The following is a 15258-nucleotide window of genomic DNA, read 5'->3' as shown; positions in this document are numbered from 1 at the left end:
GGTTCAGGATATTTTTCCAAGGTGCATCTAGAACAAAATTGTTCCTGATGTGGAATTCCAAATCCCCCTGGGGAGCTTCTAAAGGATTTATTTCCTGTATCCACTTCCCCCTGTGCCTCGCTGCTCTCTGTGAGGACATTTGCATGGAACAGTAGGATCTCAGTCTTTTGATGTGCAATTATCATCTGCAGAAATGACTAATCAATTAAGGACAGTCACTCCCAGGCTTTCTATTTATTTCTTTCTCATTGAAACCAGAGCAAATGTGCCCTTTTTTTTTTTTTTTTTTTTTCATGGGGAAACGATTTTTTTTTTTTTTTTCTAGACATGGCTGCTGAAAACTTCCCAGCGGATCTGAAAATGACATCATGCCCTTCTTGGTCCCCACTGTTGTCACTGTCAGCGCTGAGCTGGCCCTGTCACCAGCCCTGCCAGCTCAGCGGTGCCAGCAGGAGCAGGGACACGCCAGGAATGGCTCACATCACACTCAGAGAGCAGCTCAGGCAGGTAAAAAGGGCCCCAAAGTGAAAGCAAGAGTGAGGACACTTCACCTTAAAGGTGGTGAACCCTGAGGGGAGTGAGGGACTCTTTACAAGGGCATGGAACAACAGGACAAGGGGAATGTCTTTAAGCTGCCAGAGGGCAGGGTTAGGTGGGATATGGGGGAGGAATTCTTCCCTTTGAGGGTGGGCAGGCCCTGGCACAGGGTGCCCAGAGAAGCTGTGGCTGCCCCTGGATCCCTGGGAATGTTCCAGGCTGGAGCAACCTGAGATAGTGGAAGGTGTCCCTGCCCATGGCAGGGGTTGAATGAGATGATCTTCAGGCTCTTTTCCAACCCAACCCATTCCATGATTCTGTGATCAGCCCAACCTCCAGCAGCTGAGGGGGCAAATGGACTTCAGGGCAATGAGGTTCAGGTCCTTGCCACCTGCATGTAAGGAAAACCTGGGGCTGTGAAGAAGTTTTGCAGGCGAGGGGCTGGGCACTGTCACCATCCTGGCACCCTGGGGAACAAAAGGAATCTCCCACCCAAACACCTCTCTGCTCTGCCTGCTCACACCACTGTTCCCAGGCCCCTGGATGACCCTGAGCAGGGTGACAGAGCTGGGGGTGGCCCTGAGGCTCAGCTGGAGCTGGAAGAGAAGCGGAGCTGTTTTGTAACAGCCTCCCCTGGGGATGGATCACACCACACCGGAGAACACCTCCGGAGAGGTGCGGCAGGCACGGAGGACACCAAATGAATTGACACCAGGCAACTCTCAGCGGAGCTCCAGAGACAAAGTAATTGAAAATAAATGAAGGAACATGACACCTGGCTGGCAGATCAGTTATCTATAGCATCCCTTTCCTGAAATAACCGCCTCCCCAAGTCCGTCCGCCGAGGAAAAACCAAGGAGATGCTCACGTAAAATAGGCCGCTCCAGCAGGGACCTGCAGGCCCCTTTATTTTTAATGGAAGCTGCCAGAAGGGTTAATTGGATGGTGCATGGCAGTGCCCTCCATCTGGGGATTGCCCGCCCTTCCCACCACCAGGAAATGCTGAGGATGAGGTGCCCCATCACTCCTGTCCTTGGGCAGCCCTTGGGTCACAGGCCGGTGCAAGAGGGGGTTTTCCTGCTTCTCCAGCCCCAGACACGCCAGGGTGTGCTGCTCTCACCCCACAGGTTTTGGGTTGTTAGGATCCAGGGTGAGTTATCAGCACATCTGTGCTCAAAAATGCCCCAACATTTCTCCTAGAGGATCCTGCAGAAGCCACTGACCCCAAACTGTCAAAGGTGCTTTTATTCCTGATGGGACTGAGCTCCTGCAGAGCCTGGTCTGGGCAGTCCCTGCCCCTGTAGGGAGGTGGAAGCAAAGGTGAGGAGAAAGGAGCTTGTGGGAGGACTGCTGTGCACAGCCTGGTGTCAAACCCATTATCAGGAGCCAAAACCGCAGCAGATCCCAGATCACCCATTGGCTTTTCCATTGCTGGGCCAGGGCCACACCTTCCCCCTGCAGGCCTGGGCAAGGGGACATCTCTTGGAATCTCAGGATATCCTGAGTTGGAAAGACCCACAAGGATCATTGACTGAACTCCTGGCCCTGCACAGACACCCCAGAAATCTGGAATCACAGGATATCCTGAGTTGGAAGGACCCACAAGGATCACTGACTGAACTCCTGGCCCTGCACAGACACCTCAACAATCCCACCCACAACCTCTGAGAGTGTTGTCCAAATGCTCGTGGAGCTCTGGGAGGCTCAGAGCCAGGACCATTCCCTGAGTCAGGAGGTTGGAAGGGATGTGGCTGATGAGCTCAGAGCCCAGGGGCCCAGGCAAGCAGAGGGGTGGCTGTGGCAATGCCACACTCTGTCCTGCACCCTCTGGAGGGCTGGGCTTGTGCTGGGGAATAGATTTACCTTGGCTGTGGATATTGGCACAAGATCTCTGCCCACAGGAAACAGCCAAGGGAAAGGGTCTCTACCCATGGAAACTCCCAAGCGAAGGGCTGTCCTGGTGACTTGTGGATGGGGACATTGGCACCATCAGCCTGGCCCTGACATTGCTCTGCCAGGACATGGGGATGGGACCCAGAGCAGCAACTGGAGAAGACCCTGCAGACACCTGGTCCCTGCCCATTCCCAGGGGAGTGGTTCGGCTTGGACCTCACTGCTGCTTTTCCTCCCTGGCAAAGTGAAGCTGGGTTAAATCTCCCTTTGGGAGCAACCCCATCAAAGCACTTCTGTCCCAAGGAGACACCACCTGCTTTTCCCATTTCATCCGTTCTCCTTGTTCCGAAGATGAAAGCAGGTGCTGTACCTTTTGAACAGAGAAAAGGAGAAAATAAATGGCATGGGGAAGGTCTGGGCCTGAAAAAAGAGTGACCTTCAAATTGAGGGGCCTAAAGATATCCCAGCTCACACAGCCCTAGCACAGGGCTGAGGGATCCCCACCATTCCCTGTCACCTGGGGCAGGACAGGGCTGCACCTCACTGGGGTTCCTTGGAATAAAACTTGGCCACACAAGGGGTTGAGCTTTGGGGAGAGAAACCAGGTGCTCTGAGCACTCCTGCCAGGGCTCTTTGGGGCCTTTGATGGGTCCCTCCATTGCAGTGAGACTTTACAACCCCAAACACACTGGCTGTCTCAAAGGGACAGGCAGGAGCAATTCCTTTCTTACAGCAAGTTGTGCTCCTGATTTTTCTAATTTATCTCATCAGTTCTCCTGATTTTTGGCACTTGCTGTCATTAAATGAGGCAGAGGAGGGGACAGGCAGCCAGGAGTGTCCCAGCTGGGCCACGTCCATGAAAAGAAAGACAGAAAGAAAGCAAGAAAGAAAAGCTCTCCCTCCCCCTCCAACAAACCCTGTAATGAAAACATGGCCAACGCTGGGCTCTGCCCTCTGCCCTTTTTGGGGTGGGTTGCAGGGTCACAGGGACCTGGTCCCCCGGTATTGATCAGGACTCTTTGGGGCTGGCATATTGCACCAGGTTTCAAAAGCCGAGCAGCTGGAAAAGAATGAAGTGGGGGCAAAGAGTGGAACGTCCCCGATTGAACTCCTGACATGTGGGGGTCAAAGAGCGCTGGAGATAAAGTGGGGTCTGGAACGGTCTGGGCAATGGCAAAAATAAATACACAGGCATTAAAAACCAACACCCCCCGAGGCTGGGGGTGAAATCCCACCGTGATTCCGAGGGAGAGAAGTGAGCTGGATGAGCTGGATGTGCTGGGGAATAACCAACAGGGACAATGTCCTTGTGTGTCCCAGAGGTGAGAACAGGAGAGCTTCACCTGGAGAGCAGCTCCATGGGCTCCACCCGCTGAAATTTTGTGGGGTTTCACCTTCCTTTTGAATGTCTCTCAGCTCCTTAAGGACAGAAGGGCCACCTTTGGAAAGGGAGAGAGGTGGGAAGTGAACATCTGGCTGTGCAGGGGCATCCCTTCTCCACTAGGAAAGTGGCTGGAATATGAAGGAAGCAGCATCAGCAGTTCATACCCAGAGTAGGATGAAGTGGGAGAGGTGGAAGGGTCCAAGACAGATGGAAATCTGAGCTTGTGCTGCAGGCTTTTTCCCTGAGGGTCAATCCAGCAAGGCACACCTAACAAGGTGCTGAGGGGAGGGAACTACCTCCTGCCCCTCCCATCAGTGAGTCCTCCAGTGTCCAGGGGCTCCAGGTGGGAAATGGGTACACAAGGATAAAGAAATCAACAGCTTCACCCATAAATCTCATGTCTGGGTCATGTCCTGGTGAGGGTTGGGGCCTTGGTACCACACTGAGCATCTCTTCCCAAAATCAGCTGGTTTTCCCCAGCTTTTCTCCTCTCCTCACCCACTGTAAAGGCAAACTCCTGAGCCTGAGCTATATTCCACACAGGAAACTCCAGCTCTTCCTTTGGGGACCCAAAGAGACAGACTGAGGAACTGTGTGTCCCAGTCCTTATCCATCAGGGTGTTTCCTGCTTCCCATGCCCTTCCTTCTCCTGACTCTTGTATTGTTTGTATGTGAGTCCTGAGCTCCAGGCCGTGCTAAAGGGAGACTGTCAGGGATGCAGTGAAGGACAAGAGAATTTGTGGAGCTTTTCCCTGTTGGTTTATAGCCTATATTTGTCTCCCAGACCCACCACAGCCTTCCCCAGAGTCCTCATCCCCAGCCTGGGAGCTCTGGGGAGGGACACAGAGGAAATCCAGCATCCTGTGTATCATGGGAACCCAACTTCCCACAGCCTGGATGGGCTGGGGGTGTTTCAGACACCTCAGGAATTGTCTTCCTGAGCATGTAGATGCTTCAAGTCCAAGCCACAGGTTGATGAACTTCAGCCTGATTTCCCAGCTCCCCATGCATGGTGCCAGGCTCTGATCCAGAGTCCTGCTGAGGGGAAAGGCTCATGGCCTGGGGGGAAAAGGCATGAAAGGGGAGAAGCTTTCAGTTCATGGCTTTCCTGTGGTTGTTTGGGATGCTCTGTGGGAACCCACAGGCTGCATCCTCATCCCTCTCGTGTCTGGGCCGTGTCACAGACACAGGAATGCCACAGTGCCCTCTGCTCCAGCTGCACTGAGCCCCCAAAATCTCTGGTGTTCAGTGCTGAGAGTCTTGGAATAAATCAGGGAGCTTGTTTTCCTGGCTGATTTTTGTTGTCTCCTCCTCTCTCGTTCTCCCAGAGCCTTTCATGCCCAGCCAAGGTGCTCTATCTCCCTACCCAGTTCTGCCTGCAGGGCCTCACTCTCGGCTCTGCTGTGTCTCCTCTGTCTGGTTCCTGATAAAACAAACTGCTCAGCATGGTTGGATGAGCTCCCAAACATGGATCAGGCATCCAGAGCCTCCTCACCAGCACTTCCACCAGAACACTTCCACCACAGCACCTGGCCAGTCTCTAACAGCAATTTCCCAAAATTTCCTCTCAGTGTGTAAGAGAACAAGGATCTCTTACTGAACACCTTACCAAGATTTTAATTTAAAAAATATATAAAATTTTCTGAATTTTTTTAAAGAAAATTTGGGAGAGTTGAGAGGTAGCTCGGTAGACAAAGAAAACAGGTGGATACTTGAAGAAATGGGAAAATTTCTGGCTGTGAAGGCCAATTACAAAGCCAGAAGGTTGTGCTACGTCTGCCCTCTCCCTTGACTGCTCAGGTGTGGCAGACAGGAGAGGCAGGATGGTATTTTGTGCCCTCAGATGTTTCTCCTCCATCTGTGTGGGTGGAATCCTCTAAGTGACACATTATCCCTTCCACTCTGCACTTCCCCCTGCGTTTCTCCTTCTCATGACTGCTTGAAAATGTGTTCTAGAGCTGCTGTACGATGAGCAGTCAGTGCCTGAAAACGCTCCCAGCTTTCCCCTCCCCGTTCCTCGTGGTGAATTTAGTAGCAGATGGCAGCCTCAGAGCCCTGAGAATGAAGTGCTCCAGAATTGACAGCACAACACGAAATCTTCCTCCCTCTTCCAGCGCCGCGGCTCTGATGGTGCAGAGTGAATAATTTAGCATCCATCTCTCATTCAGCAAATGCTGCCGGTGAGCTCTGTGAGGATGATTTTTATTAACTGGCCGGCTGGATGCAATTTTCCAGCAAAGCCTGTGTGCAAACAAATTGGAGCTGAGTGCTGGGTGGGTGCCAGCACTTCTGGCTGTCTCCTGCTCTGGGGAGATGAGATGCCCACATCCTGTTACACTATCTCCGCTGCTCCTCCACTCTTTCCCAAGCCCACAAGGAACTTTGCTGCTGGATAATCCTGGGTTCATATCAGCCAGAGAGTTTGCAGCAAGACACATGTTCTTGATGGTTTTTTTTTTTTTTTTTTTTTTTTTTTTTTCTGTTGTTCCCTGGGAACACTTGAGCAAAATCTGGCTGCCCAGCCTGGTCTGGAAAAGCCATCGCGGATGTCGCTGATGGGGCTCGTGGGATTTGACCAAGAAAAACAGCTCGGAGCCCTTTTGTTCCTCTGCCATTTGTCCCTTTCCACCTCATTCCAGCATCAGGGTGACCGTGTCAGGAGGTGAGAGTGGCATCTGGGCTCACTGGGCCCCTCTGGTGTCACCTGCCATTGGCAGGAGAGGTGAGGCCAGCCTGGAGATGGAGCAGCAGCCAAAGCCTGGCACATCCTGGAACCCCAGAATGGTTTGGGTTGGGAGGGACTCACCTGGGTTGGGTTAAAACCCACCTGGTTCTACCCCCATGGGCAGGGACACCTTCCACTATCCCAGGGTGCTCTGAGCCCCTTCCAGCCTGGCCTTGGACACTTCCAGTGATGGCAGTGTTGATTTGCAGGTGAATTCCTGGACTGGCACTGCGTCTTCCCCACCAGTTGTTTACAACCCTGTGCAGACCCCGAGGGGTGACACAGTGGGGCTTACAGGTCCTCCAGCCCCTGTCCCTGCTGCACATGGATGTGGCCCCAATCCCCAGGGCTCCCCGAGCCTGGCAGAGTGGCAATGGCACCTCGAGATGCCTGTAGGGGAGTGTGATGGATACAAATCCTGCAGTGGGCAGGTAGGAGAGCTCTGTTGGACAGGTGCCTGGAACATTAGGCTATTATTGGAAACACCAGGCTTTTATGGTAAGTAATTGTGATGTTATTGGGCGTTTTCCCTAAATAATCCACCACACTCCCATCTGCCGGCAGCTGATGCTGAAGGGAGAGGGGGTGAGTGCAAAAAAAACTGGGAAGGTGAAGTGGTTCTGCTCCAGTGGGATGTGAAATGGGGCAGCCGTGGCCGTGAAGGTCTCTGTGGCTCTGCTGCTGAGCAGGGGATGTGTCCCTCTGCCCTGGAGCCTGGCCAGCCCTCAGAGCTCTTTTCCAGCTCTCTCTGAGTTCCTGTGTGCTCATGGTGTCCTCCTCTTCCTGCCCTCGGGGAGATGCAGGAGATTGTGGTGCCTCTGCAGCACTCGGGGGAACTTCCAGCAGGAGAGGAAAAATCCCAGTCAGGTCCAGGGTGGGCTGGAGCCCATCCGTGTGTCCGGCCCCACACAGCCCCTGCTGGTGGAGATCCCTGTGCTTGGCCATTCCTGCAGCTCTGTAAATATGAGGATTTGCTGGGATGCCAGACCCTGCTGACTGGAAATTTGGAATTCCTGTTTTGCTCTTCTCCACTCCCCCACAATGTGGGATATTCACCTTCTACGGAGAAATACAGAAAATGCAACCGAGGGTCCTGGTTCCTGTAGGAGGTTCTTTTCCATAGAAACATGGAATTGTTGAGGTTGGAAAAGCCCTCTCAGGTCACAGAGTCGGACCACACCAAACCATGTCCCCAAGTGTCACATCCATGCAGTTCTAAATCCCTCCAGTGATGGGGACACCACCCCTGCCCTGGGTTGCCACTTTCATGCTGGGGGGGATGCCAGAAGTGACTTTTTGGGTCACTTTTTCCAAAATCCCAGCCAGAGGAAGCCTTTTAGGAGCTTGGGGGGTGGATATGGGCATCTGAGGGGAGGGGGGACATCTGGATCAGTCAGGGCTTGGAGCAGCATTGGTACTGTGCCATGGTGAGATTTGTCCTCTCTTGAGCACCTGGGGAAGGATAGAGCATCCCCAGAGCTGGAAGCAGCAAGGACAGCTCTGGCAACTAGGCCACCCTGGCTTGAAATAGCCCATGGGGCAGGATTAGCATCGTTGTCCCCGAGGAGAATCCCGAAAGGTAAGAGATCTCCCTGGAAAATTCAGCTTTCTACTTTTTTCCCTCATACTCAGCCTAAAGGAGAGTGTCACTGCTCTTCCCAGCGCCCCTTTCTGACTCTCTCATACATAAAGCCCGTCACTTTGCAGGATCCTGGCTGGCCCTGGAATTACTCACCAGGAATGAGCCATTTCCATGTGCACATTGTCACCACGCAGTTGTCTGTGAGAGCTGGGCTGCCAACATCTGACAGCTATAAATAACCCAGGGCTCGGAGGAGGCAGGAAAACACCTTTGAACTGCCCTGAAATCTGCTGGAACTACAAACCTGCAAAGGGACAAACCATAAATATTGGCCTGAAAATACATTTCATGGAATGGTAGAACCCTAGAATGGTTTGGGTTGGAAGGGAGCTTAAAGATCTTCTAATTTTTACCCCCTGCCATGGCAGGGATGCCTTCCACTATCCCAGGCAGCTCCAAGCCCCATCCAACCTGGCCTTGGACATTCCCAGGGGCAGCCACAGCTTCTTTGGGCACGCTGTGCCAGTGTTTTACCACCCTCACTACAAAAATATTCTCCTTTTTGTCTGATTTGAATTGACCCAGTGGGGGCTTGGGGCAATTCAGGGCTCAGCTTTGGCATTTCTCCTCCCAGCAGTGCCTAGAGGAGCCACAGAACCCCCCGGGAGCCGCTTTTTGGGATTTGCTTTTGCTGGCACTGTCCAGACTTTCCTTCTGCGTGTCTCCCCTTCCTCCCCATCAGCCCACCCTCCTCCTCCTCCTCTCGTTGTCCTGGCAACCAGAGGCCAGGACGCCTGTGCCCCGGGTGACATCCCCGCAACAAAGGCGGCTTTGAGAACCCCGGCGGGCCGGGGGCGTCCCCAGCGCCCTTCAATGCAGCCCGGCGAGTGCTGGGGGTGGCCCCGAGCCCCGGGGGATGCCCGGAGCCTCTGCAGCTCCTGCCGTGCCCCTTGGTGTCCCACAGCTCGGGGGACAGGGTTCACGGGCTCCTCTGGGCGGCGGGGTGAAGGTGGATGGAGGAGGGGGCACGGGCTCATTCTTGTCGCTGTCGCAGGGTGGAGACCGGGTCAGGCGTCCTCGAAACCCCTCGCACGGCCCGGTGGGTCCCCAGTGTCATTCAGCATGAAGGAAGTTGTCCATCAAAGCTGGGGGGGCTGTGGGAATACCTGAGAAGAAAACTGCCAAACCTCTGGCCCTGCTGTTTTTCCCTCTTCTCCCAAAACAAGCTGCACTTTCCCAGACCCATGAGACCGAAGGAATTCACTGGAGCAAATCTAGAAACGGTTTCTCTGCAGCAAGACTTGGTGTTTGTATGAGGCTGGGAAGTTATTCCAGGGGAGGACTGATGTGCAGGTAGAGCTGGAGGTGTTCTTGCCTAAACCAGCAGCAGTGGTGGGTTAATGGTTGGGTTTGATAATTACAGGGGTTTTTTTTTCCCACCCTAAATAATCCCAGGACTCTATAAACCTAACACCAGGTCCCAGGGATGTCGGGCACACAGCACATCATTTTGGAGGCAGCCACACCTGAGGCAAAGAGGATTTCCCAAAAAATGTGAAGCAAGGAAGAAGAAACCCTCCTGAAACACAGACAAACCCCATGGGACTGGTGTTCCTGGGCAGGTGGGGGGCAGGAATACCCAACTCCAGCTTGGCCCCTCATTGTCCCCTCTGCCCTGTGGCCACAGAGAGCAGCTGAGGGAGGAAGGTGCTGCCCACATTTTTGATATAAAGGACTGTAAATCATCCCATCCCACCCCTGCCATGGGCGGGGACACCTCCCACTGTCCCAGGCTGCTCCAAGCCCTGTCCAACCTGGCCTTGGGCATTCCAGGGATCCAGGGCAGGCACAGCTGCTCTGGGCACCCTGTGCCAGGGCCTCCTCATCCTCACAGGAGGAATTCCTTCCCAATATCCCATTTAAATCTTCCCTTCTTCATCTTGAAGCCATTCCCCCTGGTCCTGTCACTCCATGCCCTTGTAAAACGTCCCTCTTTGCCATCCAGGGGGCTGGAGCTGTGCCACATCTCCTCTTGCTGCTGCTCTGAGTGGGGACATTGCTCCAGGGGCATAGAGACCCTGCAGGGGACAGCCTGAGATCAGGCAGCCTCTTGGTCCCAGGTTTTCCTTAAGGCTGGGGATCTGCCCCTTGAAGTTTTCTTGTTTTACTCCTCACCTCTGACGTTTCCCAGGTGAAGGAGCTGTCCCCAGCAGAGCAGAGCTCTCAGTGCTGTCCCCAGGCTGGCAGCCCAGGCCAGGCATCCCGGAGGCACCAGATGTTTCTGGAGCAGCAGTTTTGGGGCACACAGGGAGGATGGGACCCAAAAACCCCCTCCAGCAGGGGACAGGGAGCATCCTCTGGGTGCACACCCTTTCCAGCCTGCTAAATAGGCAAATTCAGGGGCATCCTGCTTGTCCAGCTGCAGCGGGGCTGCTCAGAATCCCAGTGATCCCCTGCAGCCCCTCCCCAGGGGCAAATTCAGGGGTATCCTGCTTGTCCGGCTGCAGCGGGGCTGCTCAGGATCCCCTCCAGACCCTCCCCAGGGGCAAATTCAGGGGCATCCTGCTTGTCCGGCTGCAGCGGGGCTGCTCAGGATCCCCAGTGATCCCCTGCAGCCCCTCCCCAGGCCAAGCCCCGACCTCCCACCAGCAGTGGCCGAGGGCAAAAGCCGGTGGCTGCTGTGGCCTCTGGGACATCCCCCGGGCTGGGCTCTCACGGGAGGCTCGGGAATCTTCTCTCCTCCCGCTGCCCCCCGTGCCCAGCCCCGGCCGGCCCGGGGAGCGCCTTCCCGGGGGCAGCTGGTTCTGCTGGGGCCAGAGGAAGGAGCCGCGGTGGCTGCAGGCAGGGAGGGCTCCTCGTACCCACCCTCCTGCTCCTTCCTGCCTTCCTGAGCGCCTCTTTCCTGCAGCTGGGTCCAAGCTCTTCTTGGCCCCCGCGGCGCCTAAAAATAACTCCCGTGCGCAGGTCTGGGGAAGAGCTTCTGGGCTGGAGCTCAGCCCTGGAAGGAAAATGAAGTAAAGAAGAGGCAGTCGGTGCCCCTGGAGGAGTGAGCCGGGGGTGCTGGGGCTGTTCCAGGCTGCGTGATCCATCTGGCTGCCTGAGAGGAATGGGGAACTCCAGTGCCAACCCACCGGTGTGATGGGGTTTTGGGGATGCTCACAGCCCATGGTACCACCCGGAGGTGCCACACGTCTCCCCTCCATCGCTGCCTCTCTGCTTCCCCTTCCCTCTCTGTCCCCAGGAGTCTCCTGCCTTCCAGGAAATGGGATTTTAAAGGGTGTTAATAAACCTCTCTGGCAGAGGCTTCAACAAAAGGCTCTTCCCAGGGCTGCTGGATGGGAACGGATGGGTTCAGGGGAGGGGAGGGCGAGGGGCACGGCTGGGCTGGCTGAACCTCCTTCCCCTGCTGTCCATCAGCTGTCAGGGCACCGCAGAGGCTCCGAGCCTGCATCCCCTGGGGACACTCCGGCCCTGGAGTGGACAGAGACTCAGTCCTGGGTGGGCTGAGACCCCCTGGCACTGCCGGGCTGGGTGGGGGACAGGAGCAGTTCCTGATGCTGGATGGGTTTGTTCTCTTAAACCTCACTGCACTGCTATTCCTGCAGACACAGACAGGAATGGGCTTCCAGCAGGGATGGTTGGACCCACAGAATCCCAGAATTGTTTAGGGTTGAGGGAACCTTCAAGCTCATCCAGTCTCACCCCCTGCCATGGCAGGGACACCTTCCATTGTCCCAGGCTGCTGCAAGCCCCAATGTCCAGTCTGGCCTTGGACACTCCAGGGATCCAGGGGCAGCCACAGCTGCTCTGGGCAGACCTGTCCACCCTCCCAGGGAACAATTCCTGCCCAAAATCCCACCTCACCCTGCCCCATGGCAGCGGGAAGCCATCACTTGAGGGGTAACTATGCCCATCTGCATGCACAGGGGCCTAGGTGGATGTCACATCCCTCTGGTGTCCTGCCCCTCTGGCTCCCAATCTTTATATAGCCCGAGTTTCCTGTTTGTGGGCTGTGCGGGGGCTTCTCGCTCCCTTGCTCATTCTTGTCCCTCTTGGCTGAGGGCAGGAGGGAGGCATGTCCTGGGAAAAGTAAAACTTGAAAGCAAAGCTGGACTTTTCATTGTCAGGAGGCTTCTTTTTATTTTTTTTTTTTGATGCATTTCCTCTGGGTCGTTTCCTTTTCATTCGAATACAGGATAAAAATATGCTTCCGCTGACATCAGCCCGCTGTCCCTTTTCGGCAGGGATGTGGTGCTGGTCTCCCTGAACACCCCAGGGCTTTGCATTCCTCTGACAGCCATGAGAAACATGCGTGGAATGAGCAGCCAGGCCAGCTGGGGCAGCTGGGGGGACTGGGAAGCACCAGCCAGGACACGGGACTTTTCGGGGGTTTGTTTATGGGGTTTGTGATGCTGCTCTTGATGTGAGGGGAGTTCAGCTTCGTTTGCTCCCCCATGGGTGAGGAATGGGGAAATCCATCTCTTGTGCCCTCCCATGGAGGGGGAGGATGAGACCCCCTGCCTTGCTCTGCCTGGCACAGGTTCCCAGAGCAGCTGGGGCTGCCCCTGGATCCCTGAAGTGTCCAAGGCCAGGTTGGCCCAGGACCCACCTGGGTTCATGGAAGGTGTCCTTGCCCATTGCAGGGGGTGGAATGGGATGACTTTAGGGTCCCTTCCCACCCAAACCAGTCTGGGATTGGATGAGAGGGTTCATCTAGGCATGAGTCTGGACTTACACCCAGGTCTGGGGTTGGAACCAGGTGATTTTAAGGACCCTTCCAACCCAAACCATCCCATGAGTTTAGGAACATAAAGGCTACTTGAAAAAACAAGATTTTACTGCAGCTTCATGGGAGAGGAGCTGGAGCTGCTCCCTCAGTGGGGATGAGAGGCTGGAGCTGCTCTCCCTCGGCTGCCACACACACACTGAGAGGTCCCAGGGATCCTGGAGACCCAGATGTTTGTACAGCTGTGGCTTCACCCTGTTTGCTCTGTGCTGGGTGGCCCTGAACTTGCACAAAATATTTGGTGTGGGGAACACGGGGTCCCTGCAGCCATGGCTAGGGCTGCTGGCCTGGATGGGGATCAGGGAAGCTTCTGGCCTGGCCTCTGTCAGATGGAGCTGCTGGGAAAGGATTTCTCCCCAAGCTCTCTCAGTTTTCCCATCCTGATGAAAGTACTTGGGAAGCGAGAGGCCAAATGACGCCTCTGGAGCTGGTCTCTGCAAAGAGCCTGTTTTGTTGTGCCAATCAACTTCAGAGAGAGCTTCAGGAAGGAAATGCTGTCCCAAGGAAAATGTGGCTGTGGAAAAATGGGACGTTTCAACCTCTTCCAAGCATGTTTTCAATGAGGAGAGATCTGGAGGCGTGGAAAAGCTCCAACAGTTCAAGGGAGTCATTGGTTTGGGATGGCAGCAGTTTATTTGGGAAGGTCCTGCCTGGGGCAAGGACAGGAATTCACCAGGAACAGGCACAGAGAGCCACTTTTCCATGGCCAGAACATCAGAGTGTGATGCCTCCCTGGCACTGCTCCACCTCTCCAGCTGAGCCACTCTTCTGGAAAAGAGGCATTTTCCCTCTTTTATTTAATTCCTCAGGAAACCACCCCTTTGCTCACCTCCTCCACTGCTCCTCCATCTTTCCCAAGGGCAGATCCAGCCTCCTGCTTTCCTCCTGGCTGTTTTCCCCCCTTTCCACCCTGCCCACGTCCTCCTAAACCCATGGAACAGCTCTTCCTCTGTCCACGATGCTCCTGGAGAGTTCCAAGGAGCAAAGATCCAAGTTCCAAGGAGTTTGGGTGCAGCCACACCCCAAAACACCAGACTGGGACCTGTGTGGTTCTCAAGGGGAGTTCCACATCCCAGATGGGATCCTGGCATGAGGATCTGAAGTGCTCCTGCCCTGTCAAAAGTTCATCCTCTGGAAGTTTTGATGAGCCCTGGGTTGTGTGGGCAGAGACATTTTGGGGTGCAGAGAGCCCCGTGGTGGGACAGAGCAGGGGATGGGCTGTGGGATGTGGCTGCAGGAGGCACAGGCTGCTCCCGATACACCTTTGCCTCTCACAGGCAGGCAATGTGGTGCCGCTGGGGGAATCCGAGGAGCAGGTTTGGATTCAGGCATCCCCTGGGAGCCGGGAAAGGAAAAGCCACTCAGCCAGGCTGCAAAACCGGCCCGAGACGGGCCAGGAGCGCCGGGAGGAGCGGAGACCGGAGTGACTAACGGGACAATTGCTCCACCTTGTGACGCCGCCTGTGAATGCAGCGAAACGCTCGGGAGTGAAGGTGGGGATTGGAATCGAGGGATATCCTGAGCTGGAAGGGACACACAGGGATCAGCCAGTGCAGCTCCTGGCCCTGCACAGACACCTCAATAATCCCACCCTGGGCATCCCTGGCAGGGCTGTCCAAACACTCCTGGAGCTCTGGCATTCCCTGGGGAGCCTGGGCAGTGCCCGGCACACTCTGGAGGAAGAACCTTTCCCTGATCTCCAACCTAAACTGCCCTGACTCAGCTTCTGCTGCAGGAATTGATGTCCCCATCAGGGCAGCTCCGTGTCCCACTCCTCAGCAGGAAACCTCAGGGAATCTGGCTCCATCCTCTCCGTGGTTCCCATCAAAGGCAGCAGTTGGACTCCCTGTGAGATGTCCCTGCTCCTTTCCTCCTGCCAGTGGGAAATGAGGACGTGGGAGAAGCAATTCTTGGGCACCAACTGCACTGAGCCTCTGCTGGCTCGGGCCTAGGAATGATCCAGACCAACAAGGAGCCTCCTTGGCTTTGCTTTAGGGCTGCCCCTCAATGGGAAATGGGAAAGCAGAGGGGGAAAAAGGCTGAGATCCCAAGGGCTCTGCGGGAGAAGCAGAGCAGCTCGTGGGGTTATGGATCACTCTGGTCACACTCCAAACATAAAACCAAAAGCTGAAAACATTTGTGAACAAAGTTACTTCCTGGTGATTTACAGCTCCTGAGTCCAGAGCAGAGGGATGGTGCTCCCTCCAGCTCTCCTCCATCCTGTAGGATTTTAGTTTGGGAAAGGTGTTGCTGATCAGATTGGCCCCAAATTCCCATCACTCCCTCCATGGAGAGGAAATCTTATTGCTGAAAGGCTGCAAGAGTAATTTAGCATTAAGGAATCATGGAAG

The sequence above is a fragment of the Zosterops lateralis genome, assembly GCF_965231275.1.
Source record: "Zosterops lateralis genome assembly, chromosome: 21".
NCBI classification, from domain to species: Eukaryota; Metazoa; Chordata; class Aves; order Passeriformes; family Zosteropidae; genus Zosterops; species Zosterops lateralis.
Note: the sequence above shows the minus strand (reverse complement) of the source record.